This window comes from Lissotriton helveticus, chromosome 6, assembly GCF_964261635.1.
Source record: "Lissotriton helveticus chromosome 6, aLisHel1.1, whole genome shotgun sequence".
Lineage (NCBI taxonomy): Eukaryota > Metazoa > Chordata > Amphibia > Caudata > Salamandridae > Lissotriton > Lissotriton helveticus.
Window position 1 is genome coordinate 1,337,175,830 of NC_136067.1, and position 21,752 is coordinate 1,337,197,581.

Here is a 21,752-nt window from a genome sequence, read left to right on the forward strand (position 1 = left end):
CATTTCCATCTGTAGAATCCTAAAGTTGTATAGGCTTACCCCTTGCTGGTTGATTTTCACTTTCATTCTCCTTCTGTATAAATAGGGAAGCATTCTGTTGCTGATTCGTTTGGCTATAAGAGCCTTTTGTATTTTTTGTTAGTTTTCTTCTTATTCTTTGCTGTGATTTTGTGATTTAACTTGGATTTCCAACCATTAAAATTGTAGTGTCTGGTTGATGACTGTGAACTTGTTCAATAAAGCCTACTTTACCTTCTATAATTCTATCCGACATGGTCTTGATCTGGGATTTTATCAATCATATGAGCACAAGTGCATGAGATCAATTGGTTATCTTTATCTGATTGTGCATTCACTACCAAGTTTGAAATGTGGGGTAGCTTGGTATCTGTCCCAGCTACACAGAGAGCCAGTGTGTTTAACAGATCCACCTGGGTGTTCAAGTTAACTAAATGGTAATTAAGAACATTGGTGATGGTATCCATTGTGCTGAGCAGACTACCCCATATTCCATTTTCTGGCTCTTTTAGGGCCAGATGTAGGTAGGCCATTACCGGTCGGTAACGGCCAAATTTGGCCGTTACCGACCGGTAATAGACTTTTCCTATGTAGGAGGCTTTTTTACCGATTCCGTAAATAACTAATCGGTATTTACCGATTCGGTATTTACCGAATCATCATTTACCGATTCGGTATTTACCGAATCGGTAAATGAAATGTAGGAAGCACTTAAAAGAGTGCTTCTGGGCTTTAAGGATTAGTTATTTACCACCAACTATTAGTTGGTGGTAAGTAACGAATTCCTATGTAAATGCAAATCTGTGCATTTACACCTGTGCCATGTGACAGACATACATGGCCCTAGGGCATGTATGTGTGCCACATGTGCACACAAGTACTAATCAGGGGTGCAACAGGGTGTCAAAGTGACACCCTGCCACCCTTGACTTTTTCCCAATTTTACCGAATTGGTAATTACCGATTCGGTGATTGACATTCATTCCTATGGGCCTCCAGGCCCTTAGGAATGAATGGAAAATACCGAATCAGTAATTACCGATCCGGTAAATACCGAATCGTGACGATTCAGTATTTTTTACCGATTTTTTTACCCACATAGCATTTACCGATTCAAAAATACCGAATGGGTAAAATTCGGTATTTTCGAATCGGTAAATTTAAATGACCTACATCTAGCTCTTAGTTTCTCCTCTAAGACACATGCACCAACCTGAATGTTTTCATTAATTTTGGCTATTAATGAGAAGTCTGGCAAATTAAGAGGATCAATCAGAGAGTCAGCTTGGTCAACCTTACTTTGACCATTCGGAATATGCACATTCTCTATGGAAAGTTTATTTGGGGCCAAAGTATGCTTACAGTTGTTGTTAATAAGCCCAGTTTCCATGTTTGGGATACAAGTATGCAATTTAAAGACATTCCTACAGACGTTTGGGCTTGAAGAGGCTTCAGGTACCATATTTTGGCAGCCACCAACAGTGTCTTTAATGGGAAGGACCAGAGAGGATATATCAAATAGGGGAATACGTAAAAACCTTGTCACTTAAATTGTGATCAGGACTGGATGATATATTAATCACAGAATTGTTCGGATTTTGACTGATAACCTAATGTAGTCAATAAGTTGTGCTTGTATTAGGAGCTGTTGCTAGCATCACTCCCTAAATTGATGATGAAGATCAGGATTTATTGCACCTCTGTGTCCATAGGAAAACTTGTTTGCTGTGATCTACCTATATTTGCACTAGGGGTGTGAACCTGAACTTTTCCCAAAAGTGGGCCTTTACTTTTTGCTGTTGATGTTGCTGTTGAAAGGACCACAATGTCACTTGTAGGGAAAATACAGGGACTATTATCAGCTAGTGAAGGTTGCTGTTCACTTCTTTATCCCCTGAGAAGAATGGATCAGTATCAGGCGTACACCCCAGATTGGATCTGAAGCTTTGCATTATAGCAGCTTTATTTATGGATGCTTGGGCTCCATCTGTTCTGAGGGCTATGGTGCCTTTTCCATGATCTTTATTTGCATTTTCCAGTTTTCAAAAAAAAATCCTGTAATGGTTGGTTGGCTACTGCCACTAGTGTTCCTTTGATGATGGGTAGTCTCAAGAGAATTTAAAGATAGTGCTACTAGATTTTCTGACTCTGGTTCTGTATTTACTGCAGGAATACTTAGACTGCTATATAAGGTTCCTTCTCCATTCTCTCCATTCATTCTTTGCCGCTTTGTTTGGGGTCGAGGCAATGTCCCACGCAGCCAGCCTGACCTCATTGCGTTGACGGTTCAGAGCATTTTTTTTTTTGTTTGGAAAGGTGTTCCTACTAAACAAAATAGGCTAAGGACAAGTGAAATTCCACTCCACTTCCTTCACTTTAAAATCCCTCTCCTTTCCTTTTCTTTTCCAGAATCGCAAATTATAAGGTCCGACCTTTTATGGCGTTGAAGATTTGTTGATTTTTCCTAAATTTGAGGGTGAAGATGTAAACAGCCCAATCTTCAAACCCCCAGTAATAGTTCCAATACTTCTGTGCCGCACAGCGCCCTTACAGCACCCTGCTAGAGATTCTAGGGTGCGTACACTCAGCCTACCCTGGCCAACTGACAGGTTGAGGGGGGCTGGAGGAGGCGAGAAGCAGACATAAAATAAAATAAATATTAACATAATAAAATATGAGAGTTATTGAATAGATATTGTGTAGATATTGCAGGAGCAAAAATGGACCAATCAGGAGGCACAAGCCGCACTAGCGTACGGCTAGCCGCCTCCACACGAACAGAAAGGACCATGGCTCTAGCCACCGCTCACCCATCTGCTCACCCACTGTAGAATTTTGTGCCAAGGAGCACAGCGAAGCACAGCACCAGCATCAAAGTGGTCAGGGCAGAGCAGCATGTCACACGCTGCACTCCTGGGATCAATACCGCTGCCTCCGCTGCCTTTCTCCATGTCATACATCACGTCACTCATTTATAAAAATAATGTCTGTACAACAAATAAGATGAACAAGGAGTGGCTCACCTCAGAGTAATTTGGTGCAGCTATAACAGGCTCTCTTCAATAGACACAAGGTCTTGTGAAGTTCAATTAGGATAGCAACTGGGATGGCCTATCTTCAATATAGCAATGACCTAAAAATGTAAAACATTGTATGAGAGCAGGTGGTGGTATAAGAAAAAATAACTGAACATCAATAGGAACACTCTGATCGGAAAAGGGTTGGTAATTCCAGGCGGCTTACCCTATAGGGAAAATGTATGCTTCTATTGAGAGAGATGTGGTTCTCGACGAGCCTGCTCTCCCTGTTTGATACAATCTATAGGGCTGACTTGTCTGAGTCAGGAAGATAATGGCGAGAAGGATGCCTGCACAGCATCCTCATGGAGGGGGAGTGTTGGTGGGTGTGGTTGCCTCATGGACAGAGTGAAGGAATTCAGAAGAACGATCACAGCAGATCCACCGCGACAGATCTATAAATGTTGCCTCAGTTATGTGTACTGAAAAAAGGGGCAAATCAGGATATCATATATTGCAAGATAAAAAATTATTAAAAATAAACAAGATTAGCATGCCGGAATTGAACCTTGGGACTGTGAGCACTCAGAGGTGTTGTATCCTCTGGGTTAAGCCAGGATGCAATGAGCACAGGCCGGCTCTAGACCTAGTTAGGTGGGACCGACCCAGTGGTCAACCTGGAGCTTATCACAATGTGGTGCTTCTAGGGCTAAGGAGGACCCAATCCAGGGGCACGGTGCCATCAGTGTGAATTAAAATCAGGCCTAGGGCTCATTTACAAATTCGGACCATGGGCTCAAAAAATTGCATAGGAACGTCAGGGCAATCGGCCTTTCCTCAGTAAAAGCAGGACAAAACAATCATTGCTGTGCCGCTAGAAGTATCTAGCGGAAAATGCCATTACGTTTATAGATCAAATTTAGAGGGGCGTGATAATTAATGGCTTATAAGGCAATTGTGTGAATTGACAGACCCAACCATTAAGGCATAGTGGCCAAGATCGAATACCTATAGATGCATGGAACTTAAATATATTGAACTATTCAACACATACATGCATACATACATACATCAAGATTACGTGTGTAGAGAAACGGTAAGCATGTCCGTTTTGTGGATATTTACAGATGTAAAATAGTACCTGATATATTGCAAAGCAACCACTCCCTAGGAGGTGAAATCATACACCAAACAGCAATCAACATTCAGGGAGAGATGCACACTCCTCTGGCTGATGGAACATTTGATTGATAATGTTTCAAAGCAATGCTGATGGGGGCTTAACTGAAGTGCATCACCTGTAAACTGGAAGCCATAGGTATTGAAAGCAGGTGCAAGGTCATTCCAAGCTTGTAAATAGGCTGCATACAAATCCAGTCTGTGAAGACATAGGTCCAACAAGTGATGCATATGCACATGAGTTTTAAACTAACTTTTAAAAGGCTTTTGCCTTCAGATAGTAGCCATTATATTTTATAAAATCAAAATTAGCTTTTTTAATCTCAGAGACATTTTTTTAAACAGCACTCTTTGCAATGATTAAGGCAGATATAATACGTTTATAATAAAAATATTTACAATTACTATGAAATATAGCAAGTATTGTAATCTACTTTGGGATACCTGCTTCAAACTCGAATTCACTATATTTTTCTAATATTTTCTATTTAGCAGCATTACGTGGATGTGTGTATGTACTTTATATTTCTTCATGAAATACTTCATCATGCTGAAATACTAACTGCGGCAACAGCCCTGCAATCCATTGCTTTGTCTGGCAGAGGATTTTTTTCAACTTCGGTATATTATTTTGATATCAAAATCTATCTATAATACGAATCTTGTCTTTTCTTTTTCTTGTTATGGTTTGAACTGCTTCTTAACAGCACAGATATTATTAAAATTCTAGCTCCTGTTTCATATTGTACCTCTCTAGGATTAGTTGCTAGGAGATCTCTTTCAGTGACATTTTCCTCTAATCTTTGCCTCTGCTCGTACCACAGTCCACTGCCTTCCCTTTAATAAGATGCGTTTCCCAACAGCACCTCCGAATGCTTAGTATAATAAATGGTGTCCTGCTCTCGAAAGAATTCGCTCTAGGCTAGCATGCAACTGTACTTTGCATTAAATGTGCAATAAATATAGTAAAAATCCAGGTACATGCCTGTCCTTCAGGTTCTTAATACAAGTGAGCATTGTTGTCAGTACCCTTTTGCAAAAATAAGCAAGCCACTTGACAACATTAATTTATAACAGGCACATGGAAAATCACAATCTCCCAACATATTCAGAAAGGCAGAGCGGCACAATATTCTATGTGAGCACTGGGTAGTTAGATGCTAAAAGGACAGCGTTCTAAAAGGAAATTATTTTACTTGTGTTTTTTACGTAGTTATCGATAGCTAGATGACTACAGCAGAAACATTAAAATTAATGTTACTATTTGCCTGCATGAATAGTTCCTATTTAATACTTTGTATCGAACCCTTTGACAATTAACAAGGACAATAATAAACACAATCAAGCTATGACTACTATCAAACCCCCAGTCTCAAGCGGTGCGAAAGTGAATCAGGGCTATCCACGACAGAATGGGGGAGCAAGTAGGAACTATCTCTTGCCGCCGAAAATCAGCCATCCCCCAGTGCCAGAACAAACAGATGTTCACAGCAATTTGGGTAAAATACCAACACGAACCATGAGGAATCAAATATTTTTAATTAATGTGCCAAAGCTAACACTTTCCTCAGCAAAGAGGATGATCTCACCTTGACTAATAAATGTATTCACTGGCTTAGGCAGGTGCGTAAATGTAGATCAGTCGTAAGGGAGTATATATCCTCGGCAAAAAGGTACTCGTTAGATGGTTCAGAATTTGATTGTGTTTGCCTCACTTTGGTATCTGGAGATTTGGTGGACAACTTGGTGGCTTTGAGTCAGGACATCTAATCTGATTCCAACACAGATAAAAATGAAGTACACTTCTCCAACCTTATTAATAAAGTGGAATGTAACACTTTCTAGCTTATTAGCCAGTGAGGGATCGAGTTTGTCAAATATAGATTGATGTTTAAAGAACTCAACATCCCTTACAAATCAACCGATAGCTCCATACATAGAAGCAAATGTAGAAAATAATTCACATCTATTAACCTGCTGTAATATGAGCAGGGTTGTCAATGAAGTAATGCCTGAACGAGAGTGTAGTAGAGAGGTTCAAGGCCACCATAGTTCCTGTATCATCCTTGTCCAAATAACATCATCAGGGGCAAATGGTGTACTTAATTCCATTACTGGCCCTCTTCCAGCACAGACCCCTGATTATTTGACTTTTGTTACATGGAATATAGCAGGTCTGCATTCTAAAATATTATCCTTGAATCGGCTAGATTTTATAGAAAAACACCATATCTGTGCCTGCCAAGAAACGTGGTCATTAAACCCCATTTTTCATGTAGGTTATATAAACTTTTTTAAACCAGCAATAGGGGGACAGAGAGGCAGACCATCTGGAGGTCTCACTATTTGGGTGAAACAATGTATGAGCAATAAGATTGAGGAAGTTTATGTTGACAGCCCTGATATTATGGCCATCTCCCTAAGGACAAACAATGGATGTATGTCATCACAAAGCATGCTTTTACTACGCATGCCATTACAACGCAGGTTTTACAACGCAAGTCGTTACAACGACTTGCGTTGGGGGGCGCTGGATAGTGGAATAGTTTAATTTACTATTCCAACTCCAGTCCCCGTGGATAGTAGGGAAGGTTTTGGATAGTAAATTAAACGTTTCCCTATCCTCCAGCGCCCTCCAGTGCAAGTCGTTGTAATGACTTGCGTTGTAAATCCTGCGTTGTAATGGTAGTGCGTCGTAAAAGTTGCGTTGTGATGGATGTTTCCCACAAACAATACATGCCATTTTATCTTTTTAAATGTCTATGCGAGGGGGCTTGCTGGAGGAAAGCAATCTACCACAGTTCCCAAATTAGAACAATATCTAGGCAATCGAAGAGGCGCAAGCAATGTGGTGATCGTGGGAGATTTCAACACTACCTTCGAACCTCTTGATAGGGAGGATGGCAATCTCATTGAGGAAGAAGATGCCCTATGGAGCATTCCCTCACTCGAGTTGTCACCAATAAGAAAATGGACCGAGGCTGCATTACAACTAGAAGCATTGTGCTTAGAGGGAGGACTTAGGGCTACGAATGGAAGAACGCCCTCAGATAGACTGGGTTTCCCAACATTAAGTAATGGATTGAGAAGTAGCCGCACAGACTACATTCTCATCAACCTTGAACAATGGTCCTCTATTATAGATATGGAGGTATGTAAAAGTATTGAAAGTGAACACAAGCCGCTTGTCTTATTGATTTTGTCCCCGGGCCCCAAATAGGCCAGGCGAACAATACCTGAGAGTGAAACCGCGGATGTCCTGTTGTGTAATAATCAGAGCCGGGTGAAATGGGATAGGATTGTAACAAATGCTAATTCCCTTACACTAATGAACGCAGCAGTAAATAAATGCCAGCATTTGTAAAGCGCACAGCTACCTCCAACGGAGGTGTCCCAGCGCTTGGAGCCATCTGGAAGATTACGCAAGCTATTGCCCAGAGTCACATGGTGCTGGGCTAATCTGCCGCCAGAGCCAGGGCTCGAACCGCGAACCCTGTGGTCTGGAGTCAGGCACCCTGGCCGCTGTGCCACACCTCTTTCACGGCTGCACCACACCTCTTCCATGCACCAATATAGAGTACTCTAGCAGATTTTCATACTATGGGGCTCATTAGGATGGCGGACGGAAACGGGTACCGTTCGCCATGGTCGCGGCAAAATCACTCCCGCCCGCACCGCGGAGAATCCGCGGCTGCGATTAGGATATTCATGTCAAGAAACACCGACCGCGGTGGACGGATCACATCAAACACCGTCCGCGGCGGACGGAACACATCTAACACCGTCCGCGGCGGACGGTACCAAAAGAACACACCCACCGCCGCGGACGGACATGACCGCGGGAACAGGCCCAATCGCCGCCATACCTGCGGAGGGTCCGTCCGCGCGATTAGGATAATGCCGCCATTCCAACGGAACTCACCGCCGTCCTCCACCGCCGCGGAAACAATACCTCCGAAAACGGACCATGACTGCGGAAGGACCACACAAACACCATCCCTGCCGTCAAACCGATTACAAAATGGCAGACGGAAGTAAATAGAAAATACATTAAACAGAACACCCAACCACCTGAAACACCCACCCCGAGCAACTACACGCCCCAATGACATCCCCCCCAAGCTCCGAAAAATGCACCTAAATCACCACACCCACAGAACACCTGATTGCCAACAACCATTGGGACACCACCACCACACAGAGTATAAAAAGAATCCCTCCCACTAACACAGTCCTTTGCATCACAGCATAGCTGCAAGAAAGAGCCACATTACCACGAACAGCAGACACACACAAACACACATTCAACCTGCTCACAAACACACACACACCACACAAACCAACACAATACCATCCCTACACACCACACACCTGCACATCCCACCCCACCACACCAAAACCTTGCACATCACACACCATGGCACCAAAGAAAAATCCAAAATTCACTGACACTGAGTTGGAGGTCATGGTGGATGAAATCATCCGTGTCGAACCACAGCTCTTCGGCAACCTAGTCCAGCAGACAACCTTGGCAACCAAAAACCACATGTGGGACAGGATAGTGACCAGGGTGAATGCGTCAGTGACCGTGCCATTCACCAAACACGACATCCAGAGGCGGTGGCACGACCTCAAGGCAAGGGTGAAAGGCATCAGGGCGAAGAACCACCTGCGGGCACACCACACTGGCGGCGGCACTACCCCGGAGCACTTACCATTTGCTGAATGGGAGGAGAAGGTACTGGACTTACTGCACCCTGAGAGCCTGGAAGGAATCGAGGAGGGAGAAGACGCTGGTAAGTACAAACAAATGACCACGATCACACTGCCATGGTCTGCCATGCACAACTGCCAACACACATCTTCCTGGCCCCAATCCATGCATGTGGACCACACAGTAACCCAAATGTGAAGTCCTGGCCACAAATGCACCCACCATGGCCAAACACAAATGTTGGCTCCTACGTTCCCAGGCTTGCATGTTGTCAAAGCAGCCAGTACCACAACTCCTAACAGGCCCCCATGTCCACAGGGAGGGATGGCGGTGTGTGGGGTGTGTGAGAGACCAGCACTACAACTCCCAACAGGCCCCCATGTCCACAGGGAGGGTGGCGGTGGGGTGTGTGTGTGAGAGACCAGCACTACAACTCCCAAAGGCCCCCATGTCCACAGGGAGGGTGGGGGTGGGGTGTGTGTGTGAGAGACCAGCACTACAACTCCCAACAGGCCCCCATATCCACAGGGAGGGATGGCGGTGTGTGGGGTGTGTGAGAGACCAACACTATAACTCCCAACAGGCCCCCATGTCCACAGGGAGGGATGGCGGTGGGGGGCAGTGCGAGAGGTGTGTGGGGTGTGTGAGAGACCAGCACTACAACTCCCAACAGGCCCCCATGTCCACAGGGAGGGATGGCCGTGGGGGGGGAGAGCGAGAGGTGTGTGGGGTGTGTGAGAGACCAGCACTACAACTCCCAACAGGCCCCCATGTCCACAGGGATGGTGGCGGTGGGGTGTGTGTATGTGAGAGACCAGCACTACAACTCTCAACAGGCCCCCATGTCCACAGGAAGGGTGGCGGTGGAGGGTGTGTGTGTGAGAGACCAGCACTATAACTCCCAACAGGACCCATGTCCACAGGGAGGGTGGCGGTGGGGTGTGTGTGTGTGAGAGACCAGCACTACAACTCCCAACAGGCCCCCATGTCCACAGGGAGGGATGGCAGTGGGGGGGAGTGCGAGAGGTGTGTGGGGTGTGTGAGAGACCAGCACTACAACTCCCAACAGGCCCCCATGTCCACAGGGAGGGATGGCGGTGTGTGGGGTGTGTGAGAGACCAGCACTACAACTCCCAACAGGCCCCCATGTCCACAGGGAGGGTGGCGGTGGGATGTGTGTGTGAGAGAGACCAGCACTACAACTCCCAACAGGCCCCCATGTCCACAGGGAGGGATGGCGGTGGGGGGGGAGTGCGAGAGGTGTGTGAGAGAGGTAAATGATTTGTAATGTTGTTACCAAAAACATGTCATGTCCACAGCATTGATCATGATAATCTTGTCCCTCAGGTGATCGCAACTTGACTGGGGAAACCAGAAACGGCAGCACCAGTCATCCCCCTCACAGCACGGACTCTCTGGGGACGAGCCCATTGCCAGCTCAGACGCAGAGGACGATGCAGGACCAAGCAGACTTCCAGGGCCATCAGGCTCCCAGGATATCACTGCCTCCACCACCTTGGCCTGTGTCACCACACCATCACCTGCCATAGTGAGCTGTGCAGCCACCACCACTACCACCACCACTCCTGCCTGTGCCACCCTGCCTGATCCATCAGCCGATGATGGACCATCAACATCCCAGGCAAGCAGGGAGAGTGGACGTGAGAGGACACACGTGAGGGCACAGCACACAACCAGGAGTGCAGTTGTCCGTCGAGGTGGGGAAGGACACCCACTCCATCCTGCCGCCGAAACCCTGGAAGCCATCGCAAGAGTCAATGCCTCCTATCAGCGGGCGCAGGAACAGTCTGATCGGGCCCACCAAGACTCACAAGAGAACAGCAATCTGTTGCGGTCCATTGATACCCGCATAGGGCAAATTGTGGACATCATGGGCCAAGCAACTGCTCTGTGGAGGGACTGGCTCTCCGCACACCACACCACCACCCCCTCACCCTAGTGCCCAGCGGGACCGCTCCCCAACACCACCGCCACCCACACCTGAGCCCACGGACAGTGAGGTGGCCCCTGACCAACCTGCCCCCACAGCTGTCTCCGCTCCAAGACGGAGGGGCAGTCCGAGGCTGGATGCAGGTGAGAGCAGTGGTGTTGCTCCAACTACCCGCTCCAAGAGGGGGCGCCAATGACTTCACCCTTGTCTGAGCCTGCCATTCACCCTGAAAACAATTCTGTCCCACAATGCCCCCCAGAGGCAGCAATAAAAAACTGGCAACTCCCCCTTTGGACTATACTTCTTGGTTGCTACAGTTTATTCTCTGACAGATTTTGTTAAGGTTTCTTGTAGTGCTTTTACTGACAGACCTAAAACAATTTAGCATACTGTATTAACCTGTATAGACTTACTTGGGACGATCAAGTCACACCCCGGTAGCCAATCATCACAAGGGGACGCCATGAGAGGGCCGTATGGTGACACCAACAGAAGCGGTTCGAATTCCAGACATTCTATTAATCTTCCACTACAGCCGTCTACTTCAGGGAACACCAATCCATCTAACTGTGTTTTGGCGAATACAGGGTCCCTGATCCAACAAGCACCGGCTTTAGTAGTTAGCATTTTTCCCAAACTGAGTACTTCTTCTATCCCCCTATTAACTAGGGGTGGGCGGAATTTGCAAAAATGACTTTCGCAAATTATCGCAAAATTGCTCAAAATCTGCGCGAGCACACGGAACTTTCGCGAAGATGCGGAGATTGCTTTTCCCGGGTGAAGATTCAAGGAGCACAGTGAGGTGGAATTTGGTAGTCTCTCGTCTTTATCAGATACACCATTTATTTGGGCCTCGGGTAAAGACGCCAAACTTGGGTTTATCAAATCAGAGCCTCCCCAGTGCAGGCTGTTAATGTTTCTTCCACACTAAGGATCTGTTTTTCTTTGTCCCCCATTGCCCCTGTGATGTAGTTCATAAAAGACGAGCAGAATTTTGAAGGGGGCTTGGCTAAGGTAGAGCTAGGATGTTTTTTTTTTCCTATGATCTAAATGTAAGCAATAGCCGGTTATCTAAATGACAGAAGCAACAAAGGCCTTCTGTGAAGATGATCAAATCAAAAAGCCTAAGAAGCAGGGGGAGACCCACAAAAAAAGGAAATCAGCTTAACAGCAAAAATCCAAGTTACTTAAATGCCAGTAACATGCAATAATTATTGGTAGGAAAAGAAAAACTACCACTTCCCCAAAAATGGATCAACGGGCAGGGTGCTGCCAGACATCACAACAAACTGGCAATATCTGTCACACCATATGGGGACAGAATGAAAAGATTGTTTAAAAATGACCAGCCAGGGGGGGCAACCCGGCCTCTTCCTGTATCTGAATGGTGCAGACCGGCCCGCCCTAGGCCCAGGCCTCATCCAGGCAAGGCCCACGCGCGGCCATGCAGTGCAACTCACCAGTCCTTAAATAGTGCTAATCCAGGGGGTTATGGACATTGTAGTGCCCCAGTGCCTGCATCATGCAGCGGCACAACCCCCGCAAGAATCGCCACCTAAAGAGAAGGTGAAGCATGTAGAGCATGGAAAGAACACACCAGCATCAGTTCCTTAATGGTGTTTGCAGGTCCAAGTCCAGGTAAGAATCCCCCAAATGTCTTTGGAATATTAAGTATTTCCTTATTTTTTTCGTATACGATGCCTGGTACAGGGAGCACCCCTCGTCGAATGTTTCAGAACTTTTGGACACACCCCAGAAAGCCTTCGTTGGTGGGTAATAGAGAAGGTCCATGCCAACCCACTGGGTGGGAATTTTTCCAGGGTTCTAAATTTTCGTGAGTTTAGATGGATACACCTTTTTGACACTGTAGCAAAAGGATTGAATGAGTATGAGGAAATTACCAGGAAGGTTTCAGTACTCAGTAATGGCTGAAACTCTACCTGGCTACACACTATTTGACCCAGACTGGAACTTGAGTTTCTGACACACGAACATTCATTAATTTTCCCTGTTTGGACTCAGCTCAGTCAACATGCTCAATCCTGGTTGGCATTGCCCCTTTTTAGATCCAGGAAACATGTCATCAGTGATTAATATTATTCTTTGCACAACGCCTTATGATTACCTTGATGTCTTCAGACAATTTTATTTTGCGGCGAACTGCCCTCACGTGGTGTATTACCTTCGTAATCTTATACATGTATTACACTATCTAATCAATTCAGTGGAGCTTCACTGTTTTTACATTGTACATGTATGTTAGTCTGCCAATATTAATGACATCTTGAAGTATCTGTTTGAATACCAGAACCAATGGTATTGTAATTACTGTTTTTAAAACAATACTTCTCTATTATTATAATGTACACTTGACCAAATGTCTGTCTTTTGTTTGTAATTGCACGTTTTTAAATGTATGATATCAAATTTCTCTATATTTGCTCCATGACAGTATTTATCATATTGACAGTGCACGAGCATCCAAAATACCCCCCATTTCCGAGCCCTCTCATCATCCAGCTTGTCACATATGTAAGGGCTATTTGACAAATGAGCCTTCAATTAAACACGCCTTGGTGTGTGTACATGGCAAGCATAGAATGTAATTTAGGTCACGTTAAGGAATCCCTTGTGGGTAATTCACAAGGCCTCTTTTAGACTCACCACTGAGTCTATTTTTTATGACCGCAACCAGTCCCGCCCGTTCGCGATGTGTTTTTGCGTGCTCACTGGGAAATTTATCTTCAACTTGCCCATGCGGTTGCTAATGGGAGCGGCCATCTTGCTCGCGATGCTTATTTCCTGTTCCGGGTCGAATGACGTGTTCGCGATCGCAAACCAGCTACCAACTATCCAACATCTCGTGGCGCTCGCAAATGGATAGGAAAACTCATCGGCGAACCCAGGGATCCTGTAAGTCGCTACCGCACGTGCTAGAATGCATTTATAAAGCGTGAACAAGAAAATACTTCAATTTTGTGACAGATTGCGAAAGTTTTGACATTTTCGCGCTCTCCGCGGAACGCGAAAATGTCAAAATATTGCAAATTCCGCGAGCGGAACAAAATTTACCTCCCAGACCTACTATTAACAAACATTCTTGTGAAAACATCTCTAACCACTCGTTGTCCAAATCAGACAGATTAGACCTTACTCCAGCTGCGACCTCCTATGTGGTTAGTTTGGCCAATGTGCTGACTCTTCTTCCTTCCATCTAAGAACCCTGGGATGCTCTTAGAAACAAATCTCTTAATTGGTTAATTGCAAGAGTAGGGATGGGAGAAGTCCTTTTTGCGGATATCAAGATGGCTAGACGGGTCAAGTGGTTAGCAGAGGTTCCAAATTTTTTCAGGGGGACTGCGTGGTGCTCTCCTTTAAAACTCCAGAATTGCTTAAAAAATTCTAGGTAGAGCAAGCACAGCGTTCTTGAATCCCGACCAAATTTCAGTTTTACCCCTCTTCTTTTTCTATCAACCCTACTCACAGTCTCCTACATAATTGCATTCATTGTCACAATCACTCCTTCAATTACAATCCTTACCTCAACTGCCAACAACTAACCAGAATTATTCCTGCCCCCCCATGTTCCCCATTTCGATCACTAACAGGTTTGACTTTCTCTCCTTCCTTACTGATGTGGACTGACTGTGGGCAGAAACAATTCTTATGTAACACCTTCCATAACTCCCACCTACTCTACCATCTCACTGAGTGAGGAACTTTCATTGAACCTAATAACAAGTGCCAAAGTTCCAAGCCGACTTCTCCGAGCAGTGAGGCAAATGCAGTCCCGACAACCAAAAGTGCATGTGCCACCACAGTTTTATGTTGGAATGTAGTGGGGCTTCGTATTAAGCATAACCTGTCAGAACGGTTACATTTTATGTCCAGTTTTAACATTATCTGCTTACAACAAACTTGGGCTGTTGTGCTAATCCATCTCAATGGCTTTAAAACATTTAATTCCCCAGCTATCCCCTCAAGATTAGACTTACTAATTGCTAATGAGCCTAGAGATAAAATTATTTTAGGGGGGGGGGATTTTAACATTCAAGTATGCCAGTTGGCATCCAACAAAATCTGTGGTTTGGTTACCCCTACTAATGATGGCATCTCCCATTTTATACATACAGAATATGGAGAGAAACTCAACAAGTTATCTTTTAAGTATGACTTTGGCTTTAGCAATGATTTTGGGTGTCGGCAAGTTGTTGTTACTTGTACGTTTATTGGTAGTGTGGATAAAAGCTTTATTGATTATCTGCTGTTCCCTAACCGCTATTCTGTTTTAGTTAACAAATTCACCCTACATGTCCTTGCAATGAGCGATCATTTCCCTCAGAGCTTAGAGCTGGTCATTAATTTTGTCAACAAACAAGGGGACTGCCATCGCACCTCATCCGTTGAGAGAATTGAATTCTCTTTTTTAAATGGCTTCACTCTGAATTGGTCTATAGTGGATCCAGCCAAAATTTTAGAACAATTATTCCATCATCAGAGAAGGACTTTTGATATATGCTTAGAGGAGGCAATCCATAGCTACCACTGTCATAGATGCATTTAATTTAATTACCAATGAATTCAAAGCAGGGCTAACCTCCCATCAGAAGAGAGGACTTGTAAAAACTAAGAGTTGGTTTGACCATGCTTGTACCAAGACTTCTAAAAACTTGAAATGTGCTTTAAATAATTTACATAGGAACATCACTTTAGTTCTCTCACATACATGTCTCTTTATAAGTGGAGCTGGAATGAATGCATTATTGAATATTGTTTATGTTTCACTAGGCAAATCAAGGTCGCGAGAGGAGTGTGAGAAGAGATATTTCGGCAGGCAGTCTGTTTCCTTACTTTATGCAGGTATATAGGCTTCCTAGCGAGACTATATGAGAGTAGCCTGTTGTTGCTTGTTTTTGTTTATGAAATTATCTTTTGTCGTTTCAGGTTTTCCGTTTCCTGCCGACCCTTCCCTTTCCTTCCCTTCACGTTCCTTTTTTCCCTCACCTAATCGCTCAAATATTTTGTGTACTACAATCAGAATGTTTGTGACATTGGGAGATGGACCATTTTATGCTACAACTGGATTCCGTGGAGCCGAATCTGACAATTTCATGACTTTCTGTGGCTCAACCGACAGGACTGTGTTTATTATTTGAGTGGGATTTCCACTCCTCTCAACTATTCCTCACAACCATCCCTTCTTGGGTTCGGCAGCCTTGACCTACCCAGCTTTGTTCCTTATGGGACCTCATAACTCTGGTCACCTTGTCCTGGTTTTTCTATCCTGAACCTCTTAGCTCTGGTACCATCTGTCCTGGTCCATCTGGCCTCTCGTGCCCTGACCCTCTTAGTCTTTGCTCTCCTGGTTTGGGTTTTTTGGTCCTCCTGCATCTGTTGCCAGTCCTTTTAATCTTACTGGTACTGCAGCCATTGATCCTGGTTCTCTTGATCTTGGTCACTCTTGTTTGGGTTCTACTGAGCATGTTTATTTTGGTTCTGGTCCTCCTCGCAACACTATCCAGTCCTCTTGCTCTGCCCCACTTGGTAATCCGAGCCCCGGTCAACAAGGTCCTGATCTTCGTTGCCGTCTTAACCCTGGTTCCGGTCCTCCTTGTCATGATCCTATTAGTTCAGCTAGTCCTCCTTGCACTGGTCTTCTTCTGCCCTTGGTGCTGGTCAGTTTGGTCTTCCTATTCCTTATTCTGGTTTCCTAGTATTACTGGCCATTACCTTCCAGGTACTGATCTCTGTAGTCCTCTGCAATCTGGTCCTTATCTGACTGGCCCTGGGTCTCCTGCTCCTTGACCTCATGGTTCTGTAATAGTTTGTCCTGGCCCACCACAGATCATCTCATTCTTTTCTAGTTGTGATGTTCCTTGACATCCAGATCATGTCAGCCGTTGATTTTTCTGGCCCTGTACTTTCTGGTATGTATGGTCATTGATCCCATGTACTCCTGCACCTAGTCCTTTGTAACATGGGTCTCCTATGTCACATGCACCCGGTCTTGGACCTTTTCATCCCCCTCACCCTGATTTTAGTCCATCAATGATCTCTGTGGGTGTCACGTTTAGGATTAGATAGCATGGGGGACACATATACTAGGCACTGAATGTTTGGAAATAGGAGAATGGTGTATGCGTGAGGTAGGACTACATCTCACATAACTCCAGGGGAGAGGATCACATGTCCTACTACAGAGAACTACATAAGCACCGCCTACTGGAAGCCCGGTGCTTGTCAATTGTGATTTGCTCGTCACCTGGATAGCCTGTTTCTGACCTTGTATTGCTGCACGCTGGTGTCAGGAGACTTCATGCCCCACGACTTCTCCTTGCCATGTTTCCCTTTCTTGCCTGCATAGTGCAGATTCCTGGAAACGTGCTGGAGCACAGTTGCGTTCAGCCGCGAGACTCCTGACACTTCCGGGTTGGATGTGCCGGCTCGCGTTTACAAGCCGTTGTGAGGCTTGAGGCTGTTTGGTTCCTTTCCTGCTGTATTTGAACATTGCCAACACACCGGAGCACGTTTACAAGCCGCTGTGAGGCTGGAAGCTGGAAGCTGTTTAGTTCCTTCCCTGCCATATCTTGAACATTACCAATGCGCTGGTCCGCTGCATGAGCCTTTGAGAGGCTCGGACCAGTTCTTTTCTTTTCTTATGTCCTCAGCTGCTCCTCGCGATCGTGCAGGAGCGCATTTACAAGCTATTTTTGAGGCTGAGGGCAGTTAACCACTTGTCTCCCTTGAGACATATGGATATCTCATAAAGCACATCTATGAGCCAGTTCTAGCATTGGATTACCCTGCAGTGGAGGAGGCATTTTCTTTATGGTTGGAGTGGTTACCAGGCTAAGTAGAGTTAATTTAAATTGCATGGGAACATTCTCTCTGCTATATAGAGTACAGGCATATTGGGCTCGTATACAGGAGAGCTTATTTCTTTCATTGCTTTATTTTTGGATTTTGGAATTTTTAAATGAGGACGAGTGCAGCAAAGTTAAATGTAAGTGCCTTCACATAATTCTAAAGTGCATTGCTCTGTCTGCATACTGTGGTTGCTACAGATGTGTTGTGATTGTGTTTTACTACAGGGAACAGGGGACTAGATAGCAGGAGTGAAGCCTACAATGCCAGATCCATTCCCCATTGTGTGTTTTCGCAGCCGCAACCTTATTGTTTCTTTTGTCCCTTTTTTCCCGTTTCCCCTATCAAGGTGTGTACTGTTTAGTGGTAGTCATTTACTCGCAGGTCATTCCATTGCGGGGACAGGGTTACACAGCATCATTCATCGCTCCCACTGTATCCGGCTTCTAAGGTTAGTGATTAACCAGTCGGTGTTTCTAACAGTTGGCTTGGCCCTCCTGTCTCAGGTCCTTCTTTTCACTGGTCTCCTGGTAGTGATCCTCTTTGATCTGTATAACGGGGTCTGCTGCACCTGGTTGGTTGTCCTCATCTCTTAGCTGATTCTCTCTGGTTCTTCTAGCCTTTCTCATTGTTGTGGTAGAGGGACTTCTGTCCCTTCTGTTCCTTCTACCCCTAGTCCTTCTCTTCTTTCAGAACCTTGTCCACTGTGTCCTAAGACCCCTGTTCCACATTGTCTTGGTTCTCCATGATCCTTTTCACCCTAGCCCTGGTGCCCGTAGTCATGTTTCTTGCCCTTTTTCCTATCTATTTGTTCCTGGTACCCTCTGGCATTGGTAATTCTGGTCCTCATACATTAGATCACACTGGGCCTGATTCTCAATGACGTTGTCCTCGTGGCTATGGTCGTTCTAGCCTTCCTGGTGGTCTACCTCCTGGGCCCTATTCTCCTGCTTGTTCTAGGCCCTCCTTCCACAGTCCCCCTCCACAATAGCTTTAGTCAGGTAAAACCTCCAAGCCTGTCCCTCAGATTTTTATTTTTATTTAGGCTTTCAGATTTTTTTTTTTTGCTGAGACAGTTCGGTCAAGGACAGTAATGAGGGCTTAGTAGAGAAAGGACCTTGGCCACTTAAAACACTAGGGGCCCCATTAGGATGGACTGAATCCGCCCGCCTCCCCAGCAGTGCTGGGACCAGCCGCCAGGGGTGCGGCGGTCCTGCACCACCAATTAGGATGCGACCGCCACCCTGGCAGTCGCATCCTGCATATTTATCATTGCGGTGGGTGCTGCTTATAGCCATGGTAATATGGCGGGGGTAAATGTGGTTGTGATGGCGGACGGATCGCCACCGCCGGCTGGGCAGTGGCGATCCACCCGCCATCATAATGTGGCCCTTAGCATGTTAAAAATCAAAACTATAATTTCCAAGAAACATTGTGCAGTTGACTAATATGTCAGTGTAACTGAAGCGGCCACTCGGGACATGGGACCAATTCACATGTATGCCTAAAACCCTCTCTCCCGGGTGAATCTTGTGAAAAATGTGTTTATTCACAGGCAGCAGAATAAACTCTTTTATTGCATTACACAGATGCTTTACTGACTTCTCTCCTGCTTTCAATCCCACATTCCTCAGAAGCCCCATTACTGTGTCACACGTAATTTACTTCTTGCAAGCTTCTCAAAGCACTGTGTACCCAAGCTCCAATTGCCTAGTGTACATGTCCCTCCTTTAAGGGCCAGGACACCACTTCATTCAGCATTACCTATCTGCTTCTGCTTGTTGACAACTGTTGACTACTGCTGTGTTGCCAGTCTTGAAATTCTAAGAAAGCACAATACAAATTAATAAGAAGCCTAAAGCTAGCGCAAGGCTTACAATAAGAGGCCAAAAAGAACCCATCCCACACATATAATCAAAAATAGGATCATGAACATTAAAAAACAATGTATTCTTACAGGTAAATACAATATTTATATAGCATGTTTCAAAGCCATTCGTATTCTTCTTTGCAGACAGCCAATTACTGCAGTGCAACATATCAGTCTGCAATATCCTAATGCTCCTGAAGCTGAAGTTTTATTCCTACTGTTTTTTCATCTGTACACAGCTTAGCCGAATTTATGGACTTATCTTTACACAAACGAGTGTACATTTCTTTATGCCTCACACATGTTATAAGATGGCCAACACCCTACCATTGCATGCTAACCCTTTTGGCTAACTAAAGACCTCCACACGATTTAACTGGCTGCTGGTCAAATTGTACTTCATCTCTACCATTTAGACTGTCTAAACAGCAGAGATTATGTACTATTTGGCGGTGAGTCGGGTAAATAGCCACTTTGATTGTAATTACCTATGTCAGACAACATAACTACAGTTTATTTTATTTCCACATATTATACCTATATAAAATATATGTTATTTGATGCTGAAGTGATTGGCTGGTGAGACTTAATGTATTGCTTAGAGTTGAAGTTCCTCTATGCCAGTACATGGTGAAGGAATTACATTTCCAAGAAGCTCGGCAAAATTGCACCGCTTTCCATCATCATGGTTTAGCAATGCAATGTTTGAAAGGCTTTCATCTCTAGCATACAAGAAAATTCATATGAATTAAATTCAAAAGGTGATTAAAGTGCCTCAAGTTGTATAATCCATCTTTTATCGGAACTAAAAGGTTAAATGTATTATTAAACAGCCACATGAAAGGTTACATTTATTGCAGGAAATTCAATTTCTTCATTTCAAAATTATTCTTTGTTCCCGAGCAAAGTTCAATTTTTCTGACATTTCCAATAGTTTTTGTGTTCTTTATTGTTGCGTTAGTGGAGTAGGCATTGGGGCTTTTACAATTTTCCTTCTAACATAACTAGCCCTGCTTGCATTGTATATTTGCTAGTCATTGAGCATCGCATGTTCATCAAGAACAAGCAACATTTTTCATTTTTGAGACTGAAAGACTACTTTCTGTTAGGCAAATACATTTTTTGAAAATCTGTTCTATTTTGACATCTTTTTGGGGCCGTCTCACGCTCAATGAAACATCTACCCCATTCAACACCTTATACATACATTTGCTTTTTTTTTAAGACAACATTATTCTCTGTTACCATCGCTATAATTAGCACACAGACAAATGTTATGACTGAAAAATTAGTTTTCTTTCTTTAATACTATGATAAAGAGGATGTGTGCTAACAGGAGACTGCCATGAATGGGGGAACTCTTGACCAAAAAGGATGACAATTGTACTGATTGTGAGTGGCCCTATAATCAAATAATTTAACCAATGCAGCACTATGCCCCTTAAGCTTGATTCCTTGACATGGTATATTAGGATGTTACGGTCCACTGTGTCGAATGCATGACCATGAGCAGTAACGTGTTCAACAGTGCAGGAGAGTAAGGGTCTAGCAGAGAACTAGATTTCATCTCATGACCAGTTTAGTCAGAATCTCAATGTCAACTGCATGAAATTCTGATAGTAATGTGAAATTTGGCAAATCAAGTGGCAACTATTCAAATTCAGAAAAGGTAAAGGTTCAGGTAGACGGGTAGATTGAAAAAAGATGTGTTCAGCAGAAGTTGCACCTTCGCTTACAAGGTAGTAAGAAAAGCAAAAGCAAGGAGTGAACTGATGGTCAGAGACAACTATAGCAGAAGAATCAAGAACAGTTCCAAGCAGACTAGGAGAACCCACGAATGTATCCCAAGTTAATAATGAGAACCCTGGTCTAAGAAGGAAAATATTTAGAGAGCTTTATTAAAGTTCTTGCACAATAGATCAGTAATAGAAATTATAAATTTAGTGAAGCTGGTAAAGATGAGAATTGCCTGACATACAAAAAAGCAATTTGCCTAAAATCTTGTAAAAAGTATTTTGCTCTGAAGAGGAAGTTATTAATTTTTTGAACAGAATGAAAACTTTAAATAGGCTGCTAAGACAATTAAAGAAAGAAGTGCAGCCAAAAGCAGAATATTAACAAGTCCAACTTTTGTGCCAT